Source organism: Sparus aurata, chromosome 19 (assembly GCF_900880675.1).
Source record: "Sparus aurata chromosome 19, fSpaAur1.1, whole genome shotgun sequence".
Classification (NCBI taxonomy): Eukaryota; Metazoa; Chordata; class Actinopteri; order Spariformes; family Sparidae; genus Sparus; species Sparus aurata.
The window spans coordinates 1,777,675-1,791,858 of record NC_044205.1 but is presented as its reverse complement, the minus strand read 5'-3'; the positions used below and the strand labels follow the sequence as shown (position 1 = coordinate 1,791,858).

The 14,184-nt window shown below is 40.7% G+C and overlaps 1 protein-coding gene and 1 long non-coding RNA gene across 5 annotated transcripts in view; one reads left to right on the top strand and one right to left on the bottom strand.

Moving 5' to 3' along the window:
• Positions 1–14,184, top strand: part of snx7 (sorting nexin 7) — a 148,624-nt gene that overhangs the window by 76,242 nt on the left and 58,198 nt on the right. The gene's annotated exons all lie outside the window — the stretch shown is intronic.
• LOC115569644 (uncharacterized) lies at positions 7,322–9,243 on the bottom strand. Of its 4 annotated transcripts, none has more exons than XR_003981582.1 (3): positions 9,203–9,243; positions 7,844–8,067; positions 7,322–7,595 (listed from the first exon to the last, which is right to left on the bottom strand). It is a non-coding gene; the product is annotated as an uncharacterized LOC115569644 (long non-coding RNA). The 4 variants fall into 4 exon arrangements; XR_003981580.1 differs by lacking the exon at positions 9,203–9,243 and adding an exon at positions 9,010–9,106; XR_003981581.1 differs by lacking the exon at positions 9,203–9,243 and adding an exon at positions 8,284–8,691 and having other exon boundaries at positions 7,844–8,050.

The window sequence follows — 14,184 nt, the reverse complement described above, 5'->3', positions numbered from 1 at the left end:
TATATATATATATAGTATATTTATATTTATTATATTTATATATATATATATATATATTTTATTTTATTTTTTATTTTTTGTTGTTGTTCTTAATATATGTTGCTTAATAATTTCCCCCTGGGATTATTAAAGTATTTCTGATTCTGATTAATTTGCGGTCGAATTTTTACTTTACAAGTTATGGACATGGCAGATTCGCACAGGATTAAGATCACAGACGACCTCCGCAATTATTACAAATCACTGGAGGTCTCCAGGTTATACTAGTCCCGTGCGAATAGGGCTTTTGTCAACCGGAAAAAGTTGCAATCCATCATGTGTCAACACTGTTTCTGAAAGGGGCCATCAGGCGTCAGAGCTCTCACAGAGCGACCACACTAGCATCCACTTGTGGTGATTGTCTCATCCCACTACGCAAGACTTCTTTAGGCCAGTCTGCTCTCTCTGTAAAGGGGGTCAAACTCTGGAACTCTCTACCCACTGAGTTAAAACTAGAGACCAATAGTAAAGCTTTTAACAAAGGAATCAAACAGTGGCTAAAATCTAATCAACAGTGCACACATGAATAGTTCTTAACTGGTTTACTGCTTGCTCAATATTGCCTTTGCTCTGTTGCCTTTTATGTCCCTTATTGAAACTTGCTTGTATTTCTTTGATTTCTTTTTCCTATCGTTTTGTTGCTGTTTTGTTTCATTCTTCTTTTTTTTTTTCTTTTTCTCCTATCTTTGCCTGTTTTTTTCTTTTTCCATTCTTATTTTAATTGCCCTATTTTTTAACTGCTCTATCTTTTCAAAAGCTGCCTATGGACAAGTGTTGTGAATTAGCACTTGTGCTAAAACACTTAAACAATGCATATGGTTTGTCCAATGTAATTGCTATGTCCATTTCAAATAAACATTTAAAAAAAAAAAAAAAATCAACAACAAATTGTCTTTGACGCATGTTACAATATTCTGGACATTGTTGCAAAATGGCCCGGATCAATACACGATTCCTGAATTTTTATGGAGAGTGGTTTGATGCAGCTTTTTGAGCAAATGCCGCTTTTATTGGCATTTCACGTTTTTCATCGCAATCTTCTAATTTGTCATTTTTGTCTGAAGCGTTTTTGTTTTTTGGGGGGGGGGGGCACTTACTTCTCATAAATACATTTTCTTTATCCAATATCTTTTCATAGGCTTTGTCAGTAGGTCTCAGCGGCTTTGTGAATTACTTTAAGAAACGACTCCTACATAAAAACTTTTAGTCCGATTTAGGAGTACTCCTAACGTTAAGATAAAAGGCTTTGTGAATACGGGCCCTGTCCTGTCTCAAACCAAAAGGGAGAAATTGTTTTGCTTTGTTTTTTTTAGTTTTTGGTTTATTATGGCACTTTATAGTTTTGCATTAATTCAAGTGAATACTGTAGTTATTTATTCATATATACACATGATACCTTGTAGATACAGCCAATCAAATCTTGCACAAAGGAGTTACATCTGCAGTCTGTCAGAGACAGAGTAGACGGTCACACTGAGATAGACAGCAGCCTGTTACCCAAGAGCCATAAACTCTGAACAACAACCTACATTAGCTTTCCTGCTGAAACCTCCCTGTTATCTGACTTTCAAACAGAAATAATTTGTTTTTCTTGCACCAGAGCTTGTTGAATGAGCTACCAGACAAACATTCACTGCGGAAAAGCATAGGCGTAGTTTGAACTTTTAAGATTACAAAAAATCTAGAGGAACTTGAATGTGTGGTCACTTATTAACTATAAACTGCAAATAAAGACATATCATTTGCTATTTGCATGGTAGTGATGCATTGATCACAACTATATCCATTAGCAATGCGGATAATCTATGGAGTGGGCAACACAAAAAGCATTCTGTGTTCTTCTACACATCCAAAAGGTCTGTCATGAATTCCAGTTTCATACGGTGAGTTTGTTTTGAGTAAGGGTTCACCAATTGTCAGCATGGCCAATTAGCAGGGCTGATAGTCAATTTTTGTGTCCGATTGGAAGTAAAATAAATTGATTTGAAAATTGCCTTTTGTTTGGCTCTGATGCTGCATCCTTTCTCAGTCTGGAGTCACAACTCTCTGTTCTCACTCAACGTTCCACAACACTCTCTGATTGGTTATACATCACAAGTGTTAATCTGTCAACACTAAATCATGTGAATCTGCAAAGTAACTAAAAACAAATGTTGTCAAACACGTGTTGTGGAGTGTAAATATTGAGTATCAGAAAATTGAAATACTCAAGTACCTCAAAATTGTACTTAAGTACACAGCTTTATCAAATCTTAGTTAGTTACATTGCCTGGTTATTCTCAACTTTGACACTAAGATTTTTATTTTTACTGCAAATGTATATTGGTTCCAAATATGGTTTATCTCTCTTCATGTTCACAAATAATCAGTTTCAGTATCAGCTCTGAGAAAACCATATCTGTCGACCCCTAGTTCGGAGTAAAGCAGCCATCCTAATAATTAAAGATCCATCAGAGTATAATTCTGGTTCTTCTGGAAAGTTTCCTCTATCACAGTCACATCATTAGTTTACCCCTCATTATTACCTATATTTCATTATTACATAGACTTTATTAGTGCTGTGTAATTATAGAAAATGCATTTTTGGTTTCAGCCACTAGGAGGTTCAGTGCCGAACCAAACAAATTATGCATGTGCTGGAAAATGTTCTGCAGCTGACTTGATAATTAATAAGCTGTATCACATTAAACAGCATGTAAACATACCTGCCATGTCATTTGGGTCCAGTTGGATGTTGGTGACTTCTTTACTCCTTATTACCTCTAACAACACACTGGACTCGGACTTGTAGGCTCTAACACAAGTTTCTTTACTTTTTTCTTTTGCTTTGTTTACTCTGGCAGCCCTCCCTCTGTTATCTAACAAACATGGATACCAATAAGCGTCTCAAGCCTACTAGGACAACATGGAGCATTTCTGATATTTCCCCAACAACCTTTATCCTACCCTATAATAATAAAAACTACACATGTAGAAACTTGTTGACATTAGACTGCTATAACTCAATTTGACTTTTAAATATGATACTGAAGTATTTCACATGAGTGATTTATTACATATCGAACACATTTTTATCTCCTGTAAGACATCCTGTACAGTTACTCCACTAACTACTTCATAGCTAAACTCACCTTGGATGTTATGTTACTACTGGAAACTTAGGAAGGGGAGACAGATAATGGTACACACAGATGCACGCACGCATGCACACACACACACACACACACACACACACACACTATGGCATTAGAAACGTTTCAAAAAGCTTGTGCACCTATCAACTGAACGTGTCACACGCGCCTACTTTGACGCCTGTGCAGCAAGCCGCGCCTGACGTGTAATGTAGTTTCCTCATTGATGTATAATGGCCCCCCGTTCACGCGCACGTTCACGCGTAATGACTGCTGCATGCCGGTAATCACACAACGCGTAGTGACTACGCATAACATTCATGCGTCTTTTTGCGAACACACATGTTAACGCTCGCATGAAGATGATTGAACATTTTTGTCACGCGCTAACACGTACGCGGAAATGACGTGCGCAAACTCTGTCACACGTAACAAGAAGCTGCGTACGTATGAAGCAGCATGTGCATGTCTGTCTGTCACTGTTTGACAAATGTTGTTAGGTGTTCACACGTACGTGCGGTCGCAGATTCTGATGCTTCGCAGCCGGAAAATGGACTGGACCGTGCGCACCAGTCCGCGTACATGAATGTCTCGCGTAGTTGTTGTGTTCCATTTTCATCCAGTAGATGGTGCAATCGATCCAATGCGAGATACAGACATATAGGCTTTTGCATGACATGATTCATTTTAACCCCAGAGTGAGGGGACAGCCTTCCATTCCGACACACCCTTCCATTGCGAAACAGCCCCACTCCGGAACACCGCTGTTCCGACCCTCCCCTCAAAACACAGCATTTCCGAAATTGATTTTCAAGTTTACATTACTCCCTACATCAAACACTGCCGACTGCTCACTGGCGGCACTCACACAACTCATTGCTTTTTATTGCTAATAGGCCTATGTCACTATCTTAATTTATTATGTAGTATATTTTCGCTTGCAGCAAACACATTTAAACGTTTGTCTAATCTTTTTACACGCACTATCCGTGGTGCTGGAATCCCCACTTCCAGCCACACTCGCACAACTCTGAAATAAACTGTGGCCCATGGGTGCGATCTGCCAGGGAATGACCCCTCTGCTCGTTCGTTTTAACATAACTTGTCTTTGTGGAAGGTTAACAATGTATGAGTGGATTGAGCACTGCTGCTCAGTTTGTCTTTGAAAAAAAAAAGCAAAGGAGAAGACAATAGGCTACCTATGTATTTTTGATTCAATAAACATTACATGAAATTTATTGTGTAGCCATCTCTTATAGCCATAGACGGATTATCATGACCACAGGCCTACACACGCAAACTGTGCGCACGCAAAGGCGCTGTAAGGCAAGGGCGCAAAGGCTGTTACATAATTACATTGAATGTAATAATGTCTGCAAATGTAATAAACCTCAAACACCTACTAATAATACTGACCGTGCGTGCAAAATCCAACTGCTGACCCTGCTCCGCTGTCACACAACAGATCCACCGTCCGCGCTCCCTCTCTCTTGCCCGAAAAATAATTTCCATGAAGAAAACATCGCCTGACATTTAAATTCCCATTGACAGTACAAATCTCAAGAAATCTGGATGTATTGCTCATCAACACTTATCAGTCTATAGGCAAGAATCTAAAGGTTTATTAATTCAATTCACTTCAAATTCGCTTTATTGGCATGAATGCCACAACAACAATATTGCTCCAAGCACCAAGAACCACGAAAAGAATACCTAGCACAGTAAATAATAATAATAATAATGATAATGATAATAATAATAATAATAATAATAATAATAATAATAATAATAATAACTTTGAACATTATCACAATTAAGTTATCAATCTGCGATGTAAACAAAATGCAAACATTACAGACTTCTAACCATTTTTCTAAAAGTGTCTGTATTTAAATTGAGAATAGTTTTTATATAAATTACACGAAAGGAAAAGAAAATGTGATTTGTTTTACCTATTTCAGCCATAAGCGGTCATATTGACCGCACATAATTTTGCGGGAATTCGTACATTGTCTCTCTTGTCTCTAACTTTGTTAGCGGTCTCCAGCTGTGCGACTGTAGCACAACATTATATGAAGAAGGACTAACACTAATAGCCTAATTGATTCTTATTTCTTCCACTTACAGAACTGTTTACGACTCGAAACAATGTTATTATATATGACGTTTCTGACCAAATGTCGCGGCTTCAAATGCATCAAATTCCCACATCCAGTTACGCAGGCAGCTTTCCAGGGTGCTGAACCAGGTCACAGACAAAGGCTGCACTCTGCGTTCTGATGTTAGCTGGGCAGATCTGTCCCCCTTGGTTTCTCATCCACTCTGTTGTGGGAGATCTCCCACAGAGCAAAAGTAATACACATTTTTTTCTCTCCCCGCTCGGCTCGAGCCCGGCTGAACTCTGGCTTGAACCCACTTCACCCAGGCGCGAGCCTGCAGCCCCCGCTCCTGCTGACAACAGACCAAGGGGAGAAAACAGACATTCCTTTGCTCAGAACCCGTATCAGGCTGTGTCTGAATATACACGAAGATCGGTATAACGCATTGGAGCAATTTTCATACAATTTCGGAAATATTTAGCATGATAAAGTAATTTCAATTCAACATAGCCATTTGTCCAGCTGAAGCATAATGAGCGTTATGTCATTAATATGAAGGAGCCTTGTTTTGCGGTTAATCAGCCACATGATCCGTTTGAACCCACAAAGGAAAAAAGGATAAATGCGCAGCCTCCGTTTCCTTTCTGATTGAGTCTGTTCGGAGTGGGGGGGTTTCGGAATGGAGGGGTTTCCCCAATAGACTTTTCAGAATAGCGTGGTCTTTGAAAAAAAGGGAAACCCCGCCATTACTATGAATTGAAGTCTATGTTCAGAACAGCAGGGTTTCAGAAAGGCGGGGTGTAACCGTGGTGCTGGAATCCCCACTACCAGCCGCACTCGCACACCTCTGAAATAAACTGTGGCCCATGGGTGCGATCTGCCGGGGAATGACCCCTCTGCTCGTTCATTTTAACATAACTTGTCTTTGTGGAAGGTTAACAATGTATGAGTGGATTGAGCAGTGCTGCTCATTTTTTTTTGTTTGTTTGTTTGTTTTTTAAAGCAGAGGAGAAGACGACATGCTGACCCACAACCCAGTCGCCCTGCAGCCTTTTTGGTTATTTTTTTACAGTAGGACTATTTCATTAGATAATAGGCTACCTATGTATTTTTGATTCAATAAAAACTACATGAAATTGATTGTGTATCCATCTCTTATAGCCATAGAGGGGATGATCATGACCACGGGCCCCTGCCTACACACGCAAACTGTGCGGACGCAAAGGCTGTTGCATTATTTCATTGAATGTAATAATGTCCGCAAACGTAATAAACCTCAAACACCTACTAATACTGACCGTGCGTGCAAAATCCAGCTGCTGACCCTCAGCTCCACTGTCACACAACGGATCCCTCTCTATTGTAATTGTTTGCCCGAAAAATAATTTCCATGAAGAAAACATCGCCTGGTATTTAAATTTAAATTCCCATTGACAATACAAATCTCAGGAAATCTGGATGTATTGCTCATTTGTACACACAACACAGTCTACAGGCAAGAATCAAGAATCTAAAGATTTATTAATTCAATAAATTTCAAATTCGCTTTATTGCCATTAATGCCACAACAATATTGCTAAAGCAATAAAGAACTAACGAAAAGAATACCTAGCACAGTACCGTTATACTTACTGTGTGTGTTTATGTGAAATAATAATAATAATAATGATAATAACTTTGAACATTAAAACAATTAAGTTATCAATCTGTCATGTAAATAACAAAATGCAAACATTACAGACTTCTAACCATTTTTGTAAAAGTGTCTGTATTTTAATTGAGAATATTTTTTATATAAATTACAGAAAAGGAAAAGAAAATATGATTTGTTTTACCTATTTCGGCCATAAACGGTCATATTGACCGCACATCATTTCGCGGGATTTCATTCATTGTCTCTCTTGTCTCTGACTTGGCTCTCATCTACGCTGACGTATATGACGTGTGTTTCGATAACCAAGAAAGTGCTTGGAGACCGTAAAGGGCATTTAAAACAATATTTATTCACAGAAATTATAGAATGGGCTCTGGGGGGAAGGGGTCTGTTATTGTGGTGACTTGGTCACACCGATTCTCCACGACCACCGCTGGTCTTCCACTTGCACACTGTCCTCTGCCGGGCGCAGACTCGGGAGCTGTGGGGGAAACGAGATGGCAGTCACTGCACTTTTAAACCCAATACATGCACACCACTTCATTTACGTCCTAAGATCGTTGCTCACACGATGGGGCAGAGTATCAACTGTTCACCGTCACCTCGGGCCAACATCACTCTCGTCATTGGCACCACTGCTGTCACACCGTCCTTGGGCGCCGGCCTCTTACGCTGTCATGTGGGGAGGGGGGGGAGGACTTCAGTCACAGTACTTTTACACGCATTCGCAATAACTTTCCACGACCAGGGATCACTACTCGCACAAAGGAGGCAGAGTAGGGATGTAACGTATTGGTAATACCACGATATCGTGATAACAAAAGTGTCTCAATATTATTGTGAACATGTATGGTATGAAATGACGGCAAATACTGTAGATTTTGATCTCATTACATCCCTAGGGCAGAGTATAAACTCACATTTCAATTAGTCCGACAGTCAATGCCCGTCTGCTGGCGACAGCTGTCGTTCTCTTTCTCCTGCTCCTTTCCCCGTGGATCTCACACTCCTCTTCCTCTGTCTGCTCGCTGCAGGTGTAACTGGGTCGGTCTGCAGGCCCCGACCACTCTGCTGTGTTCGGGTGTAGAATCAGACACTGGCAACTCTTGTTAAACCCTGGTTTAGCCCTGTATCAACAATACACCTGACATGAAAAAGGACGAGCTTAGTGTAGGTATATAAAATGATGAAAACCAGACACAACTTTACAGGCAACACTATTTTTTTAAGCTCTCAAAACTCAGTTCAACGGGTGCTTTTCACCAGTGTGACATGTGTCTGAGTGGATCTGTTGTTAAACTATAATGTTAAAAGTTCACAATCATGATTTGGGTTCAAAGATCACATAGATACTGCTTACCTGATTCAGAATTGATGTGCAGTCTGATAGCTGGTCTTCCCACAATGTCATGATCCCCCGGTGGGTTTAACTGGTGACTGTGTTATCTGGTGGCCTTCTCTCGTTGTAAGACATGTTACGAAAGTGTTGTGGAGATTTATTCTAAGGACTGTATGGTAAACTGGACTGAATCACTTATGGCCGCTAGGTTAGAATTAGTTCCTTTTAGTCCTTTTAGTTTTAGTTCCTTTTAGTTTCTCAATTGCTGATTAGGAATGGTTGATGGTGTGATTGTGACAGATGAGTATGTGTGTGTGGAAGGTATATGAGAGTTGTGTGGTTCTGTAACAGAGAATAAAAAGCAGTTATCAGAACAGCAGGTACATGGTTAACTATACAGTACCAGGAATGGTAAACAACCAATAGAAATGAGAGCTTAATTCACAACAGCCAGGTGCTAGCACGTCTCTCTCTCTCAGCAGCAGCAGTCAGGACGGCAAAAAAAAAGGAATATAGCCTGAGTGAAGCGCTGGAGCCGCGGGCCGATTCCCGTCACTGACAACTAAAGCCTAGACTGTAGACTGTTGTGGTGGTGAGCTAACTCGATGCTAACTTTGGCTAGCGGTAGCGGTTAGCATCCAACGCTAATACCATCTTCCCAGCTGACCACAACGGCAACATAACACCTGAGGCTCCCGGTGTTGGTGACGGAGGCACCAGCGCTTCTCTCGGACTGTATTTCCTTACCTTTGTGGTCCTGGTAACCGCTGCTGTCAGGGGCAGGAGGCTAACGTTACACAGTTGAGCCCGAGAGGAGGGGCCCAGTTTCAATGTTTTGTTTACAAACTGTAACGAGCAATACTCCAGACTCTACTTTTAAACTTACACAACACAAATGACCTATGTATTTATATGTAAATATTAACCATTTCCCAGTCACCTTCCTCATCCTCCGTCTTCTTCTTCTTCTTCTTCTTCTTTTGAATTTCCGGCAGGCAAAGTATGGCTCACTGCTGCCTCCCCTGGTTGATTAAAATGAAAAGGCCAACTACGTGAGACATTCATGTACGCGGATTGGTGTGCGCACTGCAGATCAACTTCCGGTTGCGTAGCATCAGAATCGGCGACCGCACGTACGTGTGAACGCCTAACAACATTTGTCAAACAGTGACAGACAGACGTGCACACGCTGCTTCATATGTATGCAGCTTTTTGTTACGCGTGAAATACAATCTGCACGTAACAACGCACGCACGCACGCACAACAAAATAATCATGCGTGCGTGCGTTGCTGCGTGTCTCTGTGGTTGTTTTGACATCGATTTAACGCCATACACACACACACACACGCACATACATACATACACACACACACACACACACACACAGATAGATGCTATTGCTGATGCTAGATGCTATTCAATCGCAGCCTAGACAAGGTGGCTGGATCGATATCAATGCAGTAACAAGCAGGCCACTGACTTCCTCACTGTGCGTGTGTGTGCATGTGCGCATGTGTGTTTGCGTGCTGTGCCTAAGCCCGTGTTAAGCATGCTTTGTTTATTGAACTTGACTAAATACCATTGTCAGTCTAAATGTCAGACAGCTGATCTGTGCTCAGGATCAGGAAATTCAGCAGCAGGATAACATTGAATTATCTGCACTGTGAGGAGAGCTAATATTATGTGTGTTTTAAGCCCTCCATATAGTCTCAGAGTGCATTTACTGTTCATGTTTAATGCTGAAATACACATGATGATGATAATGGGCATTGAGCAGAATAACACCAACTCAGTCTCTGAAATGCTGCTCTAATGGTTTAGATGCCAATAATTAACATTGTGCTGCAAAACATAATATATGCTCCCTCCCACCCAAGATTGGGCTGTAGTGAAGTAACTTCATGTGTAGAGAAGGAGAATAACCACCTTCAATTAATCTTTTTTTTTAAAGTGGTAAAAGGGTTTGCAAAAGGAAATGTGTATGCATATAGACTAATTGGAGCCTGTCATTCTGCAAATTCACATCTTCACATTTAAAGGAGCAATTTATTGAAAATGCTGAAGATCTGGCTAGAACTGTAGTTTTCAACATTATCAACTGAATGTAAATAAACAGCAGTGTTGATGTTTTGTCAAAAAACAGGGCTCCAGACTGTGACCATTCAGTTGCATTATGTCAAACTTTTTGGAGAGAGAGCAACTATTTTTCCTAAAGAGGAGTTCCTTTGTGATTTGATGATAAAATATGCCCCCCTTGTGTTTTTTTATATAATCAATATCATTGTGTGAAACACTAGGAGCAACATTTCTGCTGTAACATTTTGCCATCTTGGGGGGGAGGAGAGACGTGTTGCTAAGTAAACATACGATGACTAATTACAGTTAGATTATTCAGTTCATTAAACGTTGTTTTTGTAAGAAAAGTCGATTTTTGAGTCTCACTCCAAATTTGTCAAATACTGACGCTTTCCCAACCCACCATCCTAAAGTGTTACTGTTTGACAATTTTGTAGTGAGACTCAAAAATCAACCTTTCTTACAAATAATAGGACCTTTAACGATTGTTTAAATTAAACATACCCCTTACAGTACTTCTAAGGTTCTACTGAATTATTATGTCCAGCTCTTGAAGCTGACTGCTACAATAGGGTAGTAAAAACACAGTAAATACTGGAGAATCAGAGGAGAGAGGCAGTCCATAAATTGTTCTAGGTCTTAGAGAGGTAAAGCAGTGGTGGTTCTAGACCAGTTTTAATAGGGGGGCCAGGTTGGGGCCGGCTTTTTTGTTAGGGGGCACATACAACCCGGAAAAAAAGATAAATCCCTCATTCCACAAGTTCACATTATCTGTTACATTATCTGTTACAGGTGCACAAATATGTTTTGCACCAAATATACTACAACAATTGGAGCAAAAATGTGAGCATGTCAGTTTTTAATCTGTGACTTGTAAAATAGGATTTGTGCAATTGTAATTAAGAATTTGTGAATGTGTGAATGTTGTGGAGAGAAAAAAAATCTACAAGTACACAACTCATAGAGTATGTGACCACACATTTACTGATACACGTACACAATCACTGTACACAACTACAAATCCCACTGTTACAGGTGCACAAATATGTTTTGCACCAAATATACTATAACTATTGTATGGAAGTTAAATCATTATTTAAGTCATTAATCAAGAGCATAGATTTTCAGTTTGAGAGCATGATTTCATTCCTTTTCAGTGACACAGCTCCTTCGCGTGCTCAGATTTGTTCTCCTCATGCTCACATTTTGTCCTCGCACTTAAATTTCTTCTGCTTACTTTCAAAATGTCTGCTTGAATTCAAAAATCACATGCCTGTGTTCACATTTCTCCTTCTTGCACACAAAAATTTCACTCGCATTCAAATGTGCCCTCTGCGCGCTCAGATCTAAGTGCACACGCTCAGGACACACACCTGCTCACAGGTCAAGTTCTGCTCTCGGATCTCTCCTCTGCTCATGGATTTTTCTTGTGTATCAACACTATCAACCAATAGAAGGCCGGCTACTGTTGACCAATCAGATTATCCCCGCTTCTTTGCGGGTGCGTTCGCTGTACTTCAAGGAGCGTCGCATACGGACGGGCACTGTTTCTACCGGGTTTATCTACTTCCGTCCTCCAGGCTGTTAAATGGGGTGGTTCCCTTTATTTTTTGAAGACTTTTGGAATACAATATCAGTTAATCAATACACGAGCGCCCGTGCTTTTCATTACAGTAGCTACATCAACATAAAGTAGAACAACAGCGACTCTACTTTCGCCATATTAGCCAATAGCCAGCTACCCAGGCAGCGGGATATGTTATATAGTATAAATACTGGAGGGTTAGTATGTTATGTGATGATAGTACAGCGGTTAAGAATATCAATTTATGCTGCTTTTTGCATCATGGGACGCTGGTTCGCATCCCGGCCCGGCGTACAGAGTTGGGTGTAAATGTACCGTATATTACCAAATAATAGCCGCGTGTCAATTAACCGCAGGGTCCCTTTAAACACCGATGCAGGTGTATATTTTGATAAATAACCGCTGGTTCCAAATAAATGCTGGGTCTAATTCATTTATTCTTTTTTAATCAAGGAAGAAGACGTGACCACTGACACTGCACGTTTTTCTTCTTCGCCTTTTTCACGCGTTGTGCTGTTTTCTGTCAGTCAGTATCACACTGATGATCGCCATGGCTCCGGTGCAGCAACAAAATAAAAAGTATGACTTGAAATTCAAACTTTCTGTCGTAAAATATGCAGAGGAAAACTCGGGAAAACCGTGAGTGACAGACAGCAGAGATGAGGAGTTTGCAGCGAGTGCGAGTTGGATGAATCGTTTCCTCCGCCGCAACTTGCAGGAGGATGCCAGAGAATTCACCGAGAAGCTGGCGAAGTTTGTGACATTTTCATTCCGGATTTTGAGAGGAAGGAATTAAACGCCTGTCCCAAATAAACGCCTGGTCTGTTAAGTGATTGAAACAAATAAATGCCGCGGCTATTATTTGGTATTTTACGGTATGATAGCTCGCTCGGCCAGGGAGAGAGACATGGATCACAGTGCTCAGCTGCAGACACATCAGAGAGGTGACGAGACGCGACTCATCATGACTGACAGGCATCAAGGCCACTCAGCGTTACCTTACTGACCCGCCCCCGGATATTTCATTCACAAAAACAGGGCCTGTGGCAATTCTGGACAGCTGTTTTTTTTTTCTTCTTTTTTTCTTCTTCTTCCTTCATGGGCCCCCTGACAAACGCTTAACAAGAGATGGTGGGTAAACATACGTGATTAAAAAGGTGTAATGAAAAATACGCTATGATGATAGAGTATTTTTCATTCATTACACGAGCGAGGGTGCCGGCCGGGCCGGGATGCGAACCTGCGTCCCATGATGCAAAAAGCAATATGAACCGGAGTTCTTAACTGCTGTACTACCATCACAATCATGCTCATGTCTCACTATTTATACTATATAACATATCCCGCTGCCTGGGTAGCTGGCTATTGGCTAATATGGCGAAAGTAGAGTCGCTATTGTTCTACTTTATGTTGATGTAGCTACTGTAATGAAAAGCACGGGCGCTCGTGTATTGATTAACTGATATTTTATTCCAAAAGTCGTCATAAAATAAAGGGAACCACCACATTAAACAGCCTGGAGGACGGAAGTAGATAAACCCGGTAGAAACAGTGCCCGTCCGTATGCGACGCTCCTTGAAGTACAGCGAACGCATCCGCAAAGAAGCGGGTATAATCTGATTGGTCAACAGTAGCCGGCCTTCTATTGGTTGACAGTGTTGATACACAAGAAAAATCCGTGAGCAGAGGAGAGATCCGAGAGCAGAACTTGACCTGTGAGCAGGTGTGTGTTCTGAGCGCGTGCACTTAGATCTGAGCGCGCAGAGGGCACATTTGAATGTGAGCGACATTTTTGTTTGCAAGAAGGAGAAATGTGAACACAGGCATGTGATTTTTTACTTTAAGCAGACATTTTGAAAGAAAGCAGGAGAAATTTAAATGCAAGCACAAAATGTGAGCATGAGGAGAAAAAATCTGAGCACGCGAAGGAGCTGTGTCACTGAAAAGGAATGAAATCATGCTCTCAAACTGAAAATCTATGCTCTTGATTAATGACTTGATTTAACTTCCATATATTGGAGCAAAAATGTGAGCGTGTCAGTTTTTTAATTTGTGACTTGTAAAAAAGAATTTGTACACCTGTAATTAAGAATTTGTGAATGTGTAAATGTTGTGTTGTATTTGTGGAGAGAAAAACATCTACTAGTACACAACTCATAGAGTATGTGACCACACATTTACTGATACACATACACAATCCCTGTACACAACTACAAATTCCACTGTTTTCCACCTTTTGCACCAATAATACCTTCATAG